This window comes from Ambystoma mexicanum, chromosome 8 (genome assembly GCF_040938575.1).
Source record: "Ambystoma mexicanum isolate Mex_15411 chromosome 8, UKY_AmexF1_1, whole genome shotgun sequence".
In the NCBI taxonomy this organism is placed as follows: domain Eukaryota; kingdom Metazoa; phylum Chordata; class Amphibia; order Caudata; family Ambystomatidae; genus Ambystoma; species Ambystoma mexicanum.
In genome coordinates this window covers 598386646-598403627 of record NC_090929.1, presented here as the reverse complement: position 1 = coordinate 598403627, position 16982 = coordinate 598386646, and positions in this window count along the sequence as shown.

Here is a 16982-nt window from a genome sequence, read left to right as displayed (position 1 = left end):
GCAGTGTGAGAGAGCTCGGAATGTCCCAAAAGCATTTGCAGCTTGAAAGGGGCATTAACCCAAATCATAGACCACTGAAATTCCCAAAAATATTTTTGGCACGAAAAATGCATCCTACCCCCCTGAACATACAGAATATGTTAGCAGCCCAAAAAAGGCCTTAAATGCATTTTAGGCCTGCAAAAATGTTGAAATGTTTGGAGGCCAAAAAAAAAAGTTTACAGGCATCGTAGACCCCCTAAAGTCCAGAAAATGTTGGTGGCCCAAAAACATTGTGAGAGAGCTCTGAATGTCCCAAAAACATTTGCAGCCTGAAAGGGGCATTAACCCAAATCCTAGACCACTGAAATTACCAAAAATATTTCTGGCACGAAAAATGCATCCTACAACCCTGAAAGTTCAGAAAATGTTAGCAGCCCAAAAAGGCCTTAAAATGCAACTTAGGCCTGCAAAAATGTTGAAATGTTTGGATGCCCGAAAAAGGGGTTTACAGGCATCGTAGACCCCCTAAAGTCCAGAATATGTCAGTGGCCCAAAAGCGGTGTGAGGGAGCTCTGAATCTCCCAAAAACATTTGCAGTCTGAAAAGGACATTAACCCGCATGCTAGACCCCTGAAATTCCCAAAAATATTTTTGGCACGAAAAATGCATCCTACAACCCTGAAAGTTCAGAATATGTCAGCATTCCAAAAAAGGCCTCAAAATGCATTTTAGGCCTGAAAAAATGTTGAAATCTTTGGAGGCCCAAAAAAGGGGTTTACAGGCATCTTAGACCCCCTAAAGTCTGGAAAATGTTGGTGGCCCAAAAACATTGTGCGAGATCTCTGAATGTCCCAAAAACATTTACAGCCTGAAAGGGGCATTAACCCACATCCTAGACCACTGTAATTCTCCAAAATATTTTTGCCACGAAAAATGCATCCTACGTCCCCGAAAGTACAGAATATGTAAGCAGCCCAAAAAAGGCCTTAAAATGCATCTTAGGCTGGCAAAAATGTTGAAATCTTTGGAGGCCCAAAAAAGGGGTTTACAGGAATCGTTGACCACCTAAAGTCCAGAAAATGTTGGTGGCCCAAAAGCAGTGTGAGAGAGCTCGGAATGTCCCAAAAGCATTTGCAGCTTGAAAGGGGCATTAACCTGCATCCTAGACCACTGAAATTCCCAAAAAAATTTTTGGCACGAAAAATGCATCCTACCCCCCTGAAAGTACAGAATATGTTAGCAGCCCAAAAAAGGCCTTAAATGCATTTTAGGCCTGCAAAAATGTTGAAATGTTTGGATGCCCAAAAAAGGGGTTTACAGGCATCGTAGACCCCCTAAAGTTCAGAAAATGTTGGTGGCCCAAAAACAGTGTGAGAGAGCTCTGAATGTCCCAAAAGCATTTGCAGCCTGAAAGGGGCATTAACCCACATCCTAGACCACTGAAATTCCCAAAACAAAAATAATTTTGCCACGAAAAATGGATCCTACAACCCCGAAAGTACAGAATATGTTAGCAGCCCGAAAAAGGCCTTAAAATGCATCTTAGGCCTGCAAAAATGTTGAAATCTTTGGAGGCCCAAAAAAGGGGTTTACAGGCATCGTAGACCCCCTAAAGTCTGTAAAATGTTGGTGGCCCAAAAACATTGTGAGAGATCTCTGAATGTCCCAAAAACATTTGCAGTCTGAAAAGGACATTAACCAGCATGCTAGACCCCTGAAATTCCCAAGAATATTTTTGGCACGAAAAATGCATCCTACAACCCTGAAAGTTCAGAATATGTCAGCATTCCAAAAAAGGCCTTAAAATGCATCTTAGGCCCGAAAAAATGTTGAAATCTTTGGAGGCCCAAAAAAGGGGTTTACAGGCATCGTAGACCCCCTAAAGTCTGGAAAATGTTGGTGGCCCAAAAACATTGTGAGATATCTCTGAATGTCCCAAAAACATTTACAGCCTGAAAGGGGCATTAACCCACATCCTAGACCAGTGTAATTCTCCAAAATATTTTTGCCACGAAAAATGCATCCTACATCCCCGAAAGTACAGAATATGTTAGCAGCCCAAAAAAGGGCTTAAAATGCATCTTAGGCCGGCAAAAATGTTGAAATCTTTTGAGGCCCAAAAAAGGGTTTACAGGCATCGTAGACCCCCTAAAGTCCAGAAAATGTTGGTGGCCCAAAAACATTGTGAGAGAGCTCTGAATGTCCCAAAAACATTTGCAGCCTGAAAAGGGCATTAACCCAAATCCTAGACCACTGAAATTCCCAAAAATATTTTTGGCACGAAAAATGGATCCTAAACCCCTGAAAGTACAGAATATGTTAGCAGCCCAAAAAAGGCCTTAAATGCAATTTAGGCCTGCAAAAATGTTGAAATGTTTGGATGCCCAAAAAAGGGGTTTACAGGCATCGTAGACCCCCTAAAGTTCAGAAAATGTTGGTGGCCCAAAAACAGTGTGAGAGAGCTCTGAATGTCCCAAAAGCATTTGCAGCCTGAAAGGGGCATTAACCCACATCCTAGACCACTGAAATTCCCAAAACAAAAATATTTTTGCCATGAAAAATGGATCCTACAACCCCGAAAGTACAGAATATGTTAGCAGCCCGAAAAAGGCCTTAAAATGCATCTTAGGCCTGCAAAAATGTTGCAATCTTTGGAGGCCCAAAAAAGGGGTTTACAGGCATCGTAGACCACCTAAAGTCCATAAAATGTTGGTGGCCCAAAAGCAGTGTGAGAGAGCTCGGAATGTCCCAAAAGCATTTGCAGCTTGAAAGGGGCATTGACCCGCATCCTAGACCACTGAAATTCCTGAAAATATTTTTGGCACGAAAAATGCATCCTACCCCCCTGAAAGTACAGAATATGTTAGCAGCCCAAAAAAAGGCCTTAAATGCATTTTAGGCCTGCAAAAATGTTGAAATGTTTGGAGGCCCAAAAAAAGGTTTACAGGCATCGTAGACCCCCTAAAGTCCAGAAAATGTTGGTGGCCCAAAAACATTGTGAGAGAGCTCTGAATGTCACAAAACATTTGCAGCCTGAAAGGGGCATTAACCCGCATGCTAGACCCCTGAAATTCCCAAAAATATTTTTGGCACGAAAAATGCATCCTACAACCCTGAAAGTACAGAATATGTTAGCAGCCCAAAAAAGGCCGTAAAATGCATCTTAGGCCGGCAAAAATGTTGAAATCTTTGGAGGCCCAAAAAAGGGGTTTACAGGCATCGTAGACCACCTAAAGTCCAGAAAATGTTGGTGGCCCAAAAGCAGTGTGAGAGAGCTCGGAATGTCCCAAAAGCATTTGCAGCTTGAAAGGGGCATTAACCCAAATCCTAGACCACTGAAATTCCCAAAAATATTTTTGGCACAAAAAATGCATCCTAAACCCCTGAAAGTACAGAATATGTTAGCAGCCCAAAAAAGGCCTTAAATGCAATTTAGGCCTGCAAAAATGTTGAACTGTTTGGAGGCCCAAAAAAAAGGTTTACCGGCATCGTAGACCCCCTAAAGTCCAGAAAATGTTGGTGGCCCAAAGACATTGTGAGAGAGCTCTGAATGTCCCAAAAACATTAGCAGCCCAAAAGGGGCATTAACCCAAATCCTAGACCACTGAAATTACCAAAAATATTTCTGGCACGAAAAATCCATCCTACACCCCTGAAAGTTCAGAAAATGTTAGCAGCCCAAAAAAGGCCTTAAAATGCATCTTAGGCCTGCAAAAATGTTGAAATGTTTGGATGCCCAAAAAAGGGGTTTACAGGCATCGTAGACCCCCTAAAGTTCAGAAAATGTTGGTGGCCCAAAAACAGTGTGAGAGAGCTCTGAATGTCCCAAAAGCATTTGCAGCCTGAAAGGGGCATTAACCCACATCCTAGACCACTGAAATTCCCAAAACAAAAATATTTTTGCCACGAAAAATGGATCCTACAACCCCGAAAGTACAGAATATGTTAGCAGCCCAAAAAAGGCCTTAAAATGCATTTTAGGCCTGCAAAAATGTTGAAATCTTTGGAGGCCCAAAAAAGGGGTTTACAGGCATCGTAGACCCCCTAAAGTCTGTAAAATGTTGGTGGCCCAAAAACATTGTGAGAGATCTCTGAATGTCCCAAAAACATTTACAGCGTGAAAGGGGCATTAACCCACATCCTAGACCACTGTAATTCTCCAAAATATTTTTGCCACGAAAAATGCATCCTACATCCCCTGAAAGTACAGAATATGTTAGCAGCCCAAAAAAGGCCTTAAATGCATTTTAGGACTGCAAAAATGTTGAAATGTTTGGAGGCCCAAAAAAGGGGTTTACAGGCATCGTAGACCCCCTAAAGTTCAGAAAATGTTGGTGGCTCAAAAACAGTGTGAGAGAGCTCTGAATGTCCCAAAAGCATTTGCAGCCTGAAAGGGGCATTAACCCACATCCTAGACCACTGAAATTCCCAAAACAAAAATATTTTTGCCACGAAAAATGGATCCTACAACCCCGAAAGTACAGAATATGTTAGCATCCCGAAAAAGGCCTTAAAATGCATCTTAGGCCTGCAAAAATGTTGAAATCTTTGGAGGCCCAAAAAAGGGGTTTACAGGCATCGTAGACCCCCTAAAGTCTGTAAAATGTTGGTGGCCCAAAAACATTGTGAGAGATCTCTGAATGTCCCAAAAACATTTGCAGTCTGAAAAGGACATTAACCCGCATGCTAGACCCCTGAAATTCCCAAAAATATTTTTGGCACGAAAAATGCATCCTACAACCCTGAAAGTTCAGAATATGTCAGCATTCCAAAAAAGGTCTTAAAATGCATCTTAGGCCCGAAAAAATGTTGAAATCTTTGGAGGCCCAAAAAAGGGGTTTACAGGCATCGTAGACCCCCTAAAGTCTGGAAAATGTTGGTGGCCCAAAAACATTGTGAGAGATCTCTGAATGTCCCAAAAACATTTACAGCCTGAAAGGGGCATTAACCCACATCCTAGACCACTGTAATTCTCCAAAATATTTTTGCCACGAAAAATGCATCCTACATCCCCGAAAGTACAGAATATGTTAGCAGCCCAAAAAAGGCCTTAAAATGCATCTTAGGCCTGCAAAAATGTTGAAATGTTTGGATGCCCAAAAAAGGGGTTTACAGGCATCTTAGACCCCCTAAAGTTCAGAAAATGTTGGTGGCCCAAAAAAAGTGTGAGAGAGCTCGGAATGTCCCAAAAGCATTTGCAGCTTGAAAGGGGCATTAACCCAAATCCTAGACCACTGAAATTCCCAAAAATATTTTTGGCACAAAAAATGCATCCTAAACCCCTGAAAGTACAGAATATGTTAGCAGCCCAAAAAAGGCCTTAAATGCAATTTAGGCCTGCAAAAATGTTGAACTGTTTGGAGGCCCAAAAAAAAGGTTTACCGGCATCGTAGACCCCCTAAAGTCCAGAAAATGTTGGTGGCCCAAAGACATTGTGAGAGAGCTCTGAATGTCCCAAAAACATTAGCAGCCCAAAAGGGGCATTAACCCAAATCCTAGACCACTGAAATTACCAAAAATATTTCTGGCACGAAAAATCCATCCTACACCCCTGAAAGTTCAGAAAATGTTAGCAGCCCAAAAAAGGCCTTAAAATGCATCTTAGGCCTGCAAAAATGTTGAAATGTTTGGATGCCCAAAAAAGGGGTTTACAGGCATCGTAGACCCCCTAAAGTTCAGAAAATGTTGGTGGCCCAAAAACAGTGTGAGAGAGCTCTGAATGTCCCAAAAGCATTTGCAGCCTGAAAGGGGCATTAACCCACATCCTAGACCACTGAAATTCCCAAAACAAAAATATTTTTGCCACGAAAAATGGATCCTACAACCCCGAAAGTACAGAATATGTTAGCAGCCCAAAAAAGGCCTTAAAATGCATTTTAGGCCTGCAAAAATGTTGAAATCTTTGGAGGCCCAAAAAAGGGGTTTACAGGCATCGTAGACCCCCTAAAGTCTGTAAAATGTTGGTGGCCCAAAAACATTGTGAGAGATCTCTGAATGTCCCAAAAACATTTACAGCGTGAAAGGGGCATTAACCCACATCCTAGACCACTGTAATTCTCCAAAATATTTTTGCCACGAAAAATGCATCCTACATCCCCTGAAAGTACAGAATATGTTAGCAGCCCAAAAAAGGCCTTAAATGCATTTTAGGACTGCAAAAATGTTGAAATGTTTGGAGGCCCAAAAAAGGGGTTTACAGGCATCGTAGACCCCCTAAAGTTCAGAAAATGTTGGTGGCCCAAAAACAGTGTGAGAGAGCTCTGAATGTCCCAAAAGCATTTGCAGCCTGAAAGGGGCATTAACCCACATCCTAGACCACTGAAATTCCCAAAACAAAAATATTTTTGCCACGAAAAATGGATCCTACAACCCCGAAAGTACAGAATATGTTAGCATCCCGAAAAAGGCCTTAAAATGCATCTTAGGCCTGCAAAAATGTTGAAATCTTTGGAGGCCCAAAAAAGGGGTTTACAGGCATCGTAGACCCCCTAAAGTCTGTAAAATGTTGGTGGCCCAAAAACATTGTGAGAGATCTCTGAATGTCCCAAAAACATTTGCAGTCTGAAAAGGACATTAACCCGCATGCTAGACCCCTGAAATTCCCAAAAATATTTTTGGCACGAAAAATGCATCCTACAACCCTGAAAGTTCAGAATATGTCAGCATTCCAAAAAAGGTCTTAAAATGCATCTTAGGCCCGAAAAAATGTTGAAATCTTTGGAGGCCCAAAAAAGGGGTTTACAGGCATCGTAGACCCCCTAAAGTCTGGAAAATGTTGGTGGCCCAAAAACATTGTGAGAGATCTCTGAATGTCCCAAAAACATTTACAGCCTGAAAGGGGCATTAACCCACATCCTAGACCACTGTAATTCTCCAAAATATTTTTGCCACGAAAAATGCATCCTACATCCCCGAAAGTACAGAATATGTTAGCAGCCCAAAAAAGGCCTTAAAATGCATCTTAGGCCTGCAAAAATGTTGAAATGTTTGGATGCCCAAAAAAGGGGTTTACAGGCATCTTAGACCCCCTAAAGTTCAGAAAATGTTGGTGGCCCAAAAAAAGTGTGAGAGAGGTCTGAATGTCCCAAAAGCATTTGCAGCCTGAAAGGGGCATTAACCCACATCCTAGACCACTGAAATTCCCAAAACAAAAATATTTTTGCCACGAAAAATGGATCCTACAACCCCGAAAGCACAGAATATGTTAGCAGCCCAAAAAAGGCCTTAAAATGCATCTTAGGCCTGAAAAAATGTTGAAATCTTTGGAGGCCCAAAAAAGGGGTTTACAGGCATCGTAGACCCCCTAAAGTCTGTAAAATGTTGGTGGCCCAGAAACATTGTGAGAGATCTCTGAATGTCCCAAAAACATTTACAGCCTAAAAGGGGCATTAACCCACATCCTAGACCACTGTAATTCTCCAAAATATTTTTGCCACGAAAAATGCATCCTACATCCCCGAAAGTACAGAATATGTTAGCAGCCCAAAAAAGGCCTTAAAATGCATCTTAGGCCGGCAAAAATGTTGAAATCTTTGGAGGCCCAAAAAAGGGGTTTACAGGCATCGTAGACCACCTAAAGTCCATAAAATGTTGCTGGCCCAAAAGCAGTGTGAGAGAGCTCGGAATGTCCCAAAAGCATTTGCAGCCTGAAAGGGGCTTTAACCCAAATCCTAGACCACTGAAATTACCAAAAATATTTCTGGCACGAAAAATGCATCCTGCACCCCTGAAAGTTCAGAAAATGTTAGCAGCCCAAAAAGGCCTTAAAATGCATCTTAGGCCTGCAAAAATGTTGAAATGTTTGGATGCCCAAAAAAGGGGTTTACAGGCATCGTAGACCCCATAAAGTCCAGAATATGTCAGTGGCCCAAAAACGGTGTGAGAGAGCTCTGAATCTCCCAAAAACATTTGCAGTCTGAAAAGGACATTAACCCGCATGCTAGACCCCTGAAATTCCCAAAAATATTTTTGGCACGAAAAATGCATCCTACAACCCTGAAAGTTCAGAATATGTCAGCATTCCAAAAAAGGTCTTAAAATGCATCTTAGGCCCGAAAAAATGTTGAAATCTTTGGAGGCCCAAAAAAGGGGTTTACAGGCATCGTAGACCCCCTAAAGTCTGGAAAATGTTGGTGGCCCAAAAACATTGTGAGAGATCTCTGAATGTCCCAAAAACATTTACAGCCTGAAAGGGGCATTAACCCACATCCTAGACCACTGTAATTCTCCAAAATATTTTTGCCACGAAAAATGCATCCTACATCCCCGAAAGTACAGAATATGTTAGCAGCCCAAAAAAGGCCTTAAAATGCATCTTAGGCCTGCAAAAATGTTGAAATGTTTGGATGCCCAAAAAAGGGGTTTACAGGCATCTTAGACCCCCTAAAGTTCAGAAAATGTTGGTGGCCCAAAAAAAGTGTGAGAGAGGTCTGAATGTCCCAAAAGCATTTGCAGCCTGAAAGGGGCATTAACCCACATCCTAGACCACTGAAATTCCCAAAACAAAAATATTTTTGCCACGAAAAATGGATCCTACAACCCCGAAAGCACAGAATATGTTAGCAGCCCAAAAAAGGCCTTAAAATGCATCTTAGGCCTGAAAAAATGTTGAAATCTTTGGAGGCCCAAAAAAGGGGTTTACAGGCATCGTAGACCCCCTAAAGTCTGTAAAATGTTGGTGGCCCAGAAACATTGTGAGAGATCTCTGAATGTCCCAAAAACATTTACAGCCTAAAAGGGGCATTAACCCACATCCTAGACCACTGTAATTCTCCAAAATATTTTTGCCACGAAAAATGCATCCTACATCCCCGAAAGTACAGAATATGTTAGCAGCCCAAAAAAGGCCTTAAAATGCATCTTAGGCCGGCAAAAATGTTGAAATCTTTGGAGGCCCAAAAAAGGGGTTTACAGGCATCGTAGACCACCTAAAGTCCATAAAATGTTGCTGGCCCAAAAGCAGTGTGAGAGAGCTCGGAATGTCCCAAAAGCATTTGCAGCCTGAAAGGGGCTTTAACCCAAATCCTAGACCACTGAAATTACCAAAAATATTTCTGGCACGAAAAATGCATCCTGCACCCCTGAAAGTTCAGAAAATGTTAGCAGCCCAAAAAGGCCTTAAAATGCATCTTAGGCCTGCAAAAATGTTGAAATGTTTGGATGCCCAAAAAAGGGGTTTACAGGCATCGTAGACCCCATAAAGTCCAGAATATGTCAGTGGCCCAAAAACGGTGTGAGAGAGCTCTGAATCTCCCAAAAACATTTGCAGTCTGAAAAGGACATTAACCCGCATGCTAGACCCCTGAAATTCCCAAAAATATTTTTGGCACGAAAAATGCATCCTACAACCCTGAAAGTTCAGAATATGTCAGCATTCCAAAAAAGGCCTAAAATGCATCTTAGGCCTGAAAAAATGTTGAAATCTTTGGAGGCCCAAAAAAGGGGTTTACAGGCATCATAGACCCCCTAAAGTCTGTAAAATGCTGGTGGCCCAAAAACATTGTGAGAGATCTCTGAATGTCCCAAAAACATTTACAGCCTGAAAGGGGCATTAACCCACATCCTAGACCACTGTAATTCTCCAAAATATTTTTGCCACGAAAAATGCATCCTACATCCCCGAAAGTGCAGAATATGTTAGCAGCCCAAAAAAGGCCTTAAAATGCATCTTAGGCCGGCAAAAATGTTGAAATTTGTGGAGGCCCAAAAAAGGGGTTTACAGGCATCGTAGACCACCTAAAGTCCATAAAATGTTGGTGGCCCAAAAGCAGTGTGAGAGAGCTTGGAATGTCCCAAAAGCATTTGCAGCTTGAAAGGGGCATTAACCCGCATCCTAGACCACTGAAATTCCCAAAAATATTTTTGGCACGAAAAATGCATCCTACCCCCCTGAAAGTACAGAATATGTTAGCAGCCCAAAAAAGGCCTTAAATGCATTTTAGGCCTGCAAAAATGTTAAAATGTTTGGAGGCCCAAAAAAAAGGTTTACAGGCATCGTAGACCCCCTAAAGTCCAGAAAATGTTGGTGGCCCAAAAACATTGTGAGAGAGCTCTGAATGTCCCAAAAACATTTGCAGCCTGAAAGGGGCATTAACCCAAATCCTAGACCACTGAAATTACCAAAAATATTTCTGGCACGAAAAATGCATCCTACACCCCTGAAAGTTCAGAAAATGTTAGCAGCCCAAAAAGGCCTTAAAATGCATCTTAGGCCTGCAAAAATGTTGAAATGTTTGGATGCCCAAAAAAGGGGTTAACAGGCATCGAAGACCCCTAAAGTCCAGAATATGTCGGTGGCCCAAAAACGGTGTGAGAGAGCTCTGAATCTCCCAAAAACATTTGCAGTCTGAAAAGGACATTAACCCGCATGCTAGACCCCTGAAATTCCCAAAAATATTTTTGGCACGAAAAATGCATCCTACAACGCTGAAAGTTCAGAATATGTCAGCATTCCAAAAAAGGCATTAAAATGCATCTTACGCCTGAAAAAATGTTGAAATCTTTGGAGGCCCAAAAAAGGGGTTTACAGGCATCGTAGACCCCCTAAAGTGTGGAAAATGATGGTGGCCCAAAAACATTGTGAGAGATCTCTGAATGTCCCAAAAACATTTACATCCTGAAAGGGGCATTAACCCGCATCCTAGACCACTGAAATTCCCAAAAATATTTTTGGTACGAAAAATGCATCCTACCCCCCTGAAAGTACAGTATATGTTAGCAGCCCAAAAAAGGCCTTAAATGCAATTTAGGCCTGCAAAAATTTTGAAATGTTTGGAGGCCCAAAAAAAAGGTTTACCGGCATCGTAGACCCCCTAAAGTCCAGAAAATGTTGGTGGCCCAAAGACATTGTGAGAGAGCTCTGAATGTCCCAAAAACATTAGCAGCCCAAAAGGGGCATTAACCCAAATCCTAGACCACTGAAATTACCAAAAATATTTCTGGCACGAAAAATGCATCCTACACCCCTGAAAGTTCAGAAAATGTTAGCAGCCCAAAAAAGGCCTTAAAATGCATCTTAGGCCTGCAAAAATGTTGAAATGTTTGGATGCCCAAAAAAGGGGTTTACAGGCATCTTAGACCCCCTAAAGTTCAGAAAATGTTGGTGGCCCGAAAACAGTGTGAGAGAGGTCTGAATGTCCCAAAAGCATTTGCAGCCTGAAAGGGGCATTAACCCACATCCTAGACCACTGAAATTCCCAAAACAAAAATATTTTTGCCACGAAAAATGGATCCTACAACCCCGAAAGCACAGAATATGTTAGCAGCCCAAAAAAGGCCTTAAAATGCATCTTAGGCCTGCAAAAATGTTGAAATCTTTGGAGGCCCAAAAAAGGGGTTTACAGGCATCGTAGACCCCCTAAAGTCTGTAAAATGTTGGTGGCCCAAAAACATTGTGAGAGATCTCTGAATGTCCCAAAAACATTTGCAGCCTGAAAGGGGCATTAACCCAAATCCTAGACCACTGAAATTACCAAAAATATTTCTGGCACGAAAAATGCATCCTACACCCCTGAAAGTTCAGAAAATGTTAGCAGCCCAAAAAGGCCTTAAAATGCATCTTAGGCCTGCAAAAATGTTGAAATGTTTGGATGCCCAAAAAAGGGGTTTACAGGCATCGTAGACCCCATAAAGTCCAGAATATGTTGGTGGCCCGAAAACAGTGTGAGAGAGGTCTGAATGTCCCAAAAGCATTTGCAGCCTGAAAGGGGCATTAACCCACATCCTAGACCACTGAAATTCCCAAAACAAAAATATTTCTGGCACGAAAAATGCATCCTACAACCCTGAAAGTTCAGAATATGTCAGCATTCCCAAAAAGGCCTAAAATGCATCTTAGGCCTGAAAAAATGTTGAAATCTTTGGAGGCCCAAAAAAGGGGTTTACAGGCATCGTAGACCCCCTAAAGTCTGTAAAATGTTGGTGGCCCAAAAACATTCTGAGAGATCTCTGAATGTCCCAAAAACATTTACAGCCTGAAAGGGGCATTAACCCACATCCTAGACCACTGTAATTCTCCAAAATATTTTTGCCACGAAAAATGCATCCTACATCCCCGAAAGTACAGAATATGTTAGCAGCCCAAAAAAGGCCTTAAAATGCATCTTAGGCCGGCAAAAATGTTGAAATTTTTGGAGGCCCAAAAAAGGGGTTTACAGGCATCGTAGACCACCTAAAGTCCAGAAAATGTTGGTGGCCCAAAAGCAGTGTGAGAGAGCTTGGAATGTCCCAAAAGCATTTGCAGCTTGAAAGGGGCATTAACCCGCATCCTAGACCACTGAAATTCCCAAAAATATTTTTGGCACGAAAAATGCATCCTACCCCCCTGAAAGTACAGAATATGTTAGCAGCCCAAAAAAGGCCTTAAAATGCATCTTAAGCCTGAAAAATGTTGAAATGTTTGGATGCCCAAAAAAGGGGTTAACAGGCATCGAAGACCCCTAAAGTCCAGAATATGTCGGTGGCCCAAAAACGGTGTGAGAGAGCTCTGAATCTCCCAAAAACATTTGCAGTCTGAAAAGGACATTAACCCGCATGCTAGACCCCTGAAATTCCCAAAAATATTTTTGGCACGAAAAATGCATCCTACAACCCTGAAAGTTCAGAATATGTCAGCATTCCAAAAAAGGCATTAAAATGCATCTTAGGCCTGAAAAAATGTTGAAATCTTTGGAGGCCCAAAAAAGGGGTTTACAGGCATTGTAGACCCCCTAAAGTCTGGAAAATGATGGTGGCCCAAAAACATTGTGAGAGATCTCTGAATGTCCCAAAAACATTTACATCCTGAAAGGGGCATTAACCCGCATCCTAGACCACTGAAATTCCCAAAAATATTTTTGGTACGAAAAATGCATCCTACCCCCCTGAAAGTACAGAATATGTTAGCAGCCCAAAAAAGGCCTTAAATGCATTTTAGGCCTGAAAAAATGTTGAAATCTTTGGAGGCCCAAAAAAGGGGTTTACAGGCATCGTAGACCCCCTAAAGTCCAGAAAATGTTGGTGGCCCAAAAACATTGTGAGAGAGCTCTGAATGTCCCAAAAACATTTGCAGCCTGAAAGGGGCATTAACCCAAATCCTAGACCCCTGAAATTCCCAAAAATATTTTTGGCACGAAAAATGCATCCTACAACCCTGAAAGTTCAGAATATGTCAGCATTCCAAAAAAGGCCTTAAAATGCATCTTAGGCCTGAAAAAATGTTGAAATCTTTGTAGGCCCAAAAAAGGGGTTTACAGGCATCGTAGACCCCCTAAAGTCTGGAAAATGTTGGTGGCCCAAAAACATTGTGAGAGATCTCTGAATGTCCCAAAAACATTTACAGCCTGAAAGGGGCATTAACCCACATCCTAGACCACTGTAATACTCCAAAATATTTTTGGCATGAAAAATGCATCCTACCCCCCTGAAAGTACAGAATATGTTAGCAGCCCAAAAAAGGCCTTAAATGCATTTTAGGCCTGCAAAAATGTTGAAATGTTTGGAGGCCAAAAAAAAGGTTTACAGGCATCTTAGACCCCCTAACGTCCAGAAAATGTTGGTGGCCCAAAGACATTGTGAGAGAGCTCTGAATGTCCCAAAAACATTAGCAGCCCAAAAGGGGCATTAACCCAAATCCTAGACCACTGAATTTACCAAAAATATTTCTGGCACGAAAAATGCATCCTACACCCCTGAAAGTTCAGAAAATGTTAGCAGCCCAAAAAAGGCCTTAAAATGCATCTCAGGCCTGCAAAAATGTTGAAATGTTTGGATGCCCAAAAAAGGGGTTTACAGGCATCGTAGACCCCCTAAAGTTCAGAAAATGTTGGTGGCCCAAAAACAGTGTGAGAGAGCTCTGAATGTCCCAAAAGCATTTGCAGCCTGAAAGGGGCATTAACCCACATCCTAGACCACTGAAATTCCCAAAACAAAAATATTTTTGCCACGAAAAATGGATCCTACAACCCCGAAAGTACAGAATATGTTAGCAGCCCAAAAAAGGCCTTAAAATGCATCTTAGGCCTGCAAAAATGTTGAAATCTTTGGAGGCCCAAAAAAGGGGTTTACAGGCATCGTAGACCCCCTAAAGTCTGGAAAATGATGGTGGCCCAAAAACATTGTGAGAGATCTCTGAATGTCCCAAAAACATTTACAGCCTGAAAGGGGCATTAACCCACATCCTAGACCACTGTAATTCTCCAAAATATTTTTGCCACGAAAAATGCATCCTACATCCCCGAAAGTACAGAATATGTTAGCAGCCCAAAAAAGGCCTTAAAATGCATCTTAGGCCGGCAAAAATGTTGAAATGTTTGGAGGCCCAAAAAAAAGGTTTACAGGCATCGTAGACCCCCTAAAGTCCAGAAAATGTTGGTGGCCCAAAAACATTGTGAGAGAGCTCTGAATGTCCCAAAAACATTTGCAGCCTGAAAGGGGCATTAACCCAAATCCTAGACCACTGAAATTACCAAAAATATTTCTGGCACGAAAAATGCATCCTACACCCCTGAAAGTTCAGAAAATGTTAGCAGCCCAAAAAGGCCTTAAAATGCATCTTAGGCCTGCAAAAATGTTGAAATGTTTGGATGCCCAAAAAAGGGGTTTACAGGCATCGTAGACCCCATAAAGTCCAGAATATGTTGGTGGCCCGAAAACAGTGTGAGAGAGGTCTGAATGTCCCAAAAGCATTTGCAGCCTGAAAGGGGCATTAACCCACATCCTAGACCACTGAAATTCCCAAAACAAAAATATTTCTGGCACGAAAAATGCATCCTACAACCCTGAAAGTTCAGAATATGTCAGCATTCCCAAAAAGGCCTAAAATGCATCTTAGGCCTGAAAAAATGTTGAAATCTTTGGAGGCCCAAAAAAGGGGTTTACAGGCATCGTAGACCCCCTAAAGTCTGTAAAATGTTGGTGGCCCAAAAACATTCTGAGAGATCTCTGAATGTCCCAAAAACATTTACAGCCTGAAAGGGGCATTAACCCACATCCTAGACCACTGTAATTCTCCAAAATATTTTTGCCACGAAAAATGCATCCTACATCCCCGAAAGTACAGAATATGTTAGCAGCCCAAAAAAGGCCTTAAAATGCATCTTAGGCCGGCAAAAATGTTGAAATTTTTGGAGGCCCAAAAAAGGGGTTTACAGGCATCGTAGACCACCTAAAGTCCAGAAAATGTTGGTGGCCCAAAAGCAGTGTGAGAGAGCTTGGAATGTCCCAAAAGCATTTGCAGCTTGAAAGGGGCATTAACCCGCATCCTAGACCACTGAAATTCCCAAAAATATTTTTGGCACGAAAAATGCATCCTACCCCCCTGAAAGTACAGAATATGTTAGCAGCCCAAAAAAGGCCTTAAAATGCATCTTAGGCCTGAAAAATGTTGAAATGTTTGGATGCCCAAAAAAGGGGTTAACAGGCATCGAAGACCCCTAAAGTCCAGAATATGTCGGTGGCCCAAAAACGGTGTGAGAGAGCTCTGAATCTCCCAAGAACATTTGCAGTCTGAAAAGGACATTAACCCGCATGCTAGACCCCTGAAATTCCCAAAAATATTTTTGGCACGAAAAATGCATCCTACAACCCTGAAAGTTCAGAATATGTCAGCATTCCAAAAAAGGCATTAAAATGCATCTTAGGCCTGAAAAAATGTTGAAATCTTTGGAGGCCCAAAAAAGGGGTTTACAGGCATTGTAGACCCCCTAAAGTCTGGAAAATGATGGTGGCCCAAAAACATTGTGAGAGATCTCTGAATGTCCCAAAAACATTTACATCCTGAAAGGGGCATTAACCCGCATCCTAGACCACTGAAATTCCCAAAAATATTTTTGGTACGAAAAATGCATCCTACCCCCCTGAAAGTACAGAATATGTTAGCAGCCCAAAAAAGGCCTTAAATGCATTTTAGGCCTGAAAAAATGTTGAAATCTTTGGAGGCCCAAAAAAGGGGTTTACAGGCATCGTAGACCCCCTAAAGTCCAGAAAATGTTGGTGGCCCAAAAACATTGTGAGAGAGCTCTGAATGTCCCAAAAACATTTGCAGCCTGAAAGGGGCATTAACCCAAATCCTAGACCCCTGAAATTCCCAAAAATATTTTTGGCACGAAAAATGCATCCTACAACCCTGAAAGTTCAGAATATGTCAGCATTCCAAAAAAGGCCTTAAAATGCATCTTAGGCCTGAAAAAATGTTGAAATCTTTGTAGGCCCAAAAAAGGGGTTTACAGGCATCGTAGACCCCCTAAAGTCTGGAAAATGTTGGTGGCCCAAAAACATTGTGAGAGATCTCTGAATGTCCCAAAAACATTTACAGCCTGAAAGGGGCATTAACCCACATCCTAGACCACTGTAATACTCCAAAATATTTTTGGCATGAAAAATGCATCCTACCCCCCTGAAAGTACAGAATATGTTAGCAGCCCAAAAAAGGCCTTAAATGCATTTTAGGCCTGCAAAAATGTTGAAATGTTTGGAGGCCCAAAAAAAAGGTTTACAGGCATCTTAGACCCCCTAACGTCCAGAAAATGTTGGTGGCCCAAAGACATTGTGAGAGAGCTCTGAATGTCCCAAAAACATTAGCAGCCCAAAAGGGGCATTAACCCAAATCCTAGACCACTGAAATTACCAAAAATATTTCTGGCACGAAAAATGCATCCTACACCCCTGAAAGTTCAGAAAATGTTAGCAGCCCAAAAAAGGCCTTAAAATGCATCTCAGGCCTGCAAAAATGTTGAAATGTTTGGATGCCCAAAAAAGGGGTTTACAGGCATCGTAGACCCCCTAAAGTTCAGAAAATGTTGGTGGCCCAAAAACAGTGTGAGAGAGCTCTGAATGTCCCAAAAGCATTTGCAGCCTGAAAGGGGCATTAACCCACATCCTAGACCACTGAAATTCCCAAAACAAAAATATTTTTGCCACGAAAAATGGATCCTACAACCCCGAAAGTACAGAATATGTTAGCAGCCCAAAAAAGGCCTTAAAATGCATCTTAGGCCTGCAAAAATGTTGAAATCTTTGGAGGC